Source organism: Saccoglossus kowalevskii, chromosome 3 (genome assembly GCF_978046115.1).
Source record: "Saccoglossus kowalevskii chromosome 3, keSacKowa6.1, whole genome shotgun sequence".
Taxonomy (NCBI): domain Eukaryota; kingdom Metazoa; phylum Hemichordata; class Enteropneusta; family Harrimaniidae; genus Saccoglossus; species Saccoglossus kowalevskii.
The window spans coordinates 36,441,017-36,444,720 of NC_140643.1; the positions used below are offsets into that span (position 1 = coordinate 36,441,017).

General features: G+C 37.9%; 1 long non-coding RNA gene across 1 annotated transcript; it reads right to left on the reverse strand.

Annotated features, from left to right (window-relative positions):
- Positions 1–1,200: 1,200 nt before the first annotated feature.
- LOC146747857 (uncharacterized) lies at positions 1,201–2,091 on the reverse strand. Its single transcript, XR_014928889.1, has 2 exons — positions 1,476–2,091; positions 1,201–1,367 (listed from the first exon to the last, which is right to left on the reverse strand). It is a non-coding gene; the product is annotated as an uncharacterized LOC146747857 (long non-coding RNA).
- Between the last annotated feature and the right edge of the window lie 1,613 nt (positions 2,092–3,704).

Sequence of the window (3,704 nt, forward strand, 5' to 3'; positions counted from 1 at the left end):
ATTAAATCTATTTTACATGTGTTATGAATTTCCTCTTTATTGTCATAGAACAAGGCCTTCGTACACGACGACTTACGCATATTTATCATGGTAATCACAGAGGGACAATCTTTTACTGTCAGACCAGTACAAGACGAAATTTGGTCTGCACTCATTTCAATGTAGTAAGTTTCATCTTCATTAACCCCAAAATACTCTGCAACTGACGTTACCTTCGTGCGCCCGTTCTTTGCTGTATTATTGTCGAAATGCTGAGGTTTATCACCTAAATCATAAGGGAGGGGCATAGGCATGACTATCACTTTATACACTTCGAATATGTCGTTTTTTATAGTAATGGGGATTCCAATCTTTATGTACGCATTATTGTCTGTACGCCGAAATGTCACTCTCGCATTATGGTAATAATAATTCAAATTCGTGTATGCTATATCAAAATTAGGATATTTCTTTCGTAGTTTCTTTCGCATTGCCCTTAAAGCATCCCCTAACACTCTCGGTCCTACCAACTGCAAAGGTAACCTTTCTTGTAATAACACGTCAATCGAACTCACCCTACGTTGTGTCTCCCTTTCAAGTAACTGTAACGCTTGTAGGCGTTGAATAGCATATCGAAACATTAAATGTGTGGATCGCCGTTCATAATTTAATTCTTTTTCTAACGCCTCTTGATTTAGTTCCATTCTGTTCAAGCGCTTTCTCCATTGCGATAAATCAGATACGATCGAATAAATGGCCTCATGATTTTCCTTAATCCCATTCAGAGCATTCCTTATTCTTTTATTCGTTGTGAAAACATATGAGTTTAAATCATCTTCGTACGCAACAATTTGATCTGTCATAACCTTGGTGGAACTTTCCAATGCCGCTACATGTCGTCTCAAAATATTTACGTCGTTCGACGTGGCCGTTCCGAATAAAGATTTCGATACCTTCCCTACAAAGTCTAATAATCCCCTTTTCTGCCGTTCATTTCCCAAATTCTTTTTCTCTATCTTTGGAAATAACACACGAATCGCTCGTTCATCTTTCGAAATATGATACATATAGAACTTATTCTGTTGTTCGACTAACTTCAAAGTTTCCCCGTATTCCTCACAAAACTTCGGAATGAGGTGAACTGTTTCGTTCGAACATAATGACTCATTCACACTCATCATAGGAATATCTAAATAAGGTATTGCGAACGTATGATGCCAGTACGTTAGGCTGTTATCGATGTTTGCTACCCGTTCAAACAATACTCCATAATTGGGGCGCAGAACATAATCTCTCATCTGCACAGACGGTTTCCATCGTACGACCAGTAATACACTAATAAATATCAACGCTATTCTCATCTTGACATCAATTTCTCGGGAGACGCACTATAAATTAGTAATGAAATGAAAAGAAAGGGGTATGACACATGATAAATGAAAAATTCGTGGCCAATTCTCAATTTGCGTGGTCGAATGGTAGAATTAAGTACCCACCTAAAGCGTTTCCTATGTTCTCATCAAATTGTCCATGGCGTCACCGCCCGGCGTCTTCATGAAAGTGTGACCCCCAACACCAAACCCGTACGTAGCTATAGTGCGGACATAACACCTCCATGTAATTTAAACTTAGGCTTTATCATGGATTCTTTCCACGCTCCTTGAGAAATGATCTCGTATGAATGAATTCGTTAAGTATTATCGTTAGTAATGAATGATGTGCGTCCCAGGGCCTAAATAACACTCGTCTTGTCACACACTAATCTCTTTTTAATATACTTCTAAACCATTAATCAACTTTTCCCGCCTTCTTTTATTCGCTTTTGTCAATCCCATAAGGAGTATCGGATGGTCTTCTAAAAATAATCTCGCCTGTTCGTTTAAATTCTCATAACATTCCCAAGAATTTTGATCTTTTGGGTACCCCACCCATTTAATAAGATACTCTTTTCTACCGTTCCTTAGCCTACCCTTAATAATCTTTTCGATACCAAAATATCCGCTATTCTTACTATTCATCTCTGTGTCTCTGGGCATACATACAATTCAATACCACAAAAAAAACGGTAAAAAAAAGATAGAAAAGCAAGCAATACATTACATTACTGAGCAATAGGGTTATGGTTCTGGAAAATAGTTCAACGTCCTTATTGAGTTACAAAGTGTCAGTTACAGTGTCCAGCGAGCAGTTCTCTAAGCAATACACAAATAGCTAAAGTTCTAATTCAAAGTCTATATAGCGTCTTCTTCTTTCGTTGCGTTAGTCCGGGGTCGTTCTTTGTCATCTTCTTGTCTTTAATGTCACTCAATTCTTAATTATACAGTCCTATCCGGTACTGGTCCTTCCGAAGGGGTTCTGAAATCTTCATCTCTTCAGCGTTGTACATCGGTGCCATACTGGTAACGGTGTTAGTCGTCGAGCGCGGTTTCTGAGTCGTCTCTGCCATGGAGCTGTTAGTTCGGTTCACAAGAAAGACACCTCTTCGTCATTTCACTTTTCTTCACAGGATGATTTTTGTGTTGAACACAATGCCCAAGGGTTATCCACCACGTGTGATAGGTATTTTTGATGGTTAAAAACCTTTCACTTAGGTAACCGGGATTCGGTCGTTTCCACGCTAGGCTAACAAAAGACACACACAAGCTTCGTTCATGTTCCCAAAACGATCCTCTGCCAAGTCCCTGGTTTTCACCCGAGACAGCATTAAATCCATCTTTATTTCTTGTCACCCCTTAACCAATTACAATCAGTATAAGAGACTCCAAGGCCTTGCCTTCCAACAAACAACCAATCACATGAAAGTTTTACACATCGTAATCAATTAATTACTCGTCAAGCTGTCTAGAGAAAATATTTCTATACATTGTCAACGCTAACTAATATTGATGGGGTAATAATCTTGCACTAACATTCCACAAAGATACTACCTTATTTAAAATCACAAACAACATTGGTTTAGAATTACAGCTACTGTCTTGTATCTTAAAAACTGCAGAGTCATAAGATGTTTTTGGTTGATTTCGACCAGCTCGCCATCTGGTCTTGTCATTAACATTTATCAGTATATGTCATGGCAACCACTGTCAAACTGACTGAAATATAAATCATGATAGTAGAATTATTTGTACGTATGTTCTCTGGCGTTGGTACTGGGAAGTTCATAACACGATATAAATCATACTCTGCGTAAATCAATGACAATGGGATGCGGAGTTGAATATATAGATAATTTGAAGTTTGGTGAAATATAACACTCTTTTGGCGAAAATAATACGACAACACGTTGTGGGTAATTTTAAAATCGGTGGCTATGTTATTAAGTTGTGTTCTTACCTGGTCCAAGGTGTCTCTCACTTGTTGGTGACTGATGAATTCAATGGGAAGGAATCCAGCTATCAGTGAATGTAAACCAGTAAGATGACGCTGATATTCAAACATGAGATCATTAAGAAAATCTGATCTTTCATTCACTTGGAATTGAAGGGATGAAAGTTGGGTTAGATGTTTGATGTCAAGTATCGTGACATTAATGCTTCTAGCCGAATGATTAATATAGTCTTGTAAACCAGGCATTTCTGTCACGATATTTTTAACCTGATCATTGGAATGCGTAATATGATGCCATAAATTCTTTATACGCTTATTGGTAATAGATGACATAGATGATAGTTTCTTGGTTTGTTCATCTAAAACCGAATCTAAGTTAGCAATTTTGCCTGTTTCAA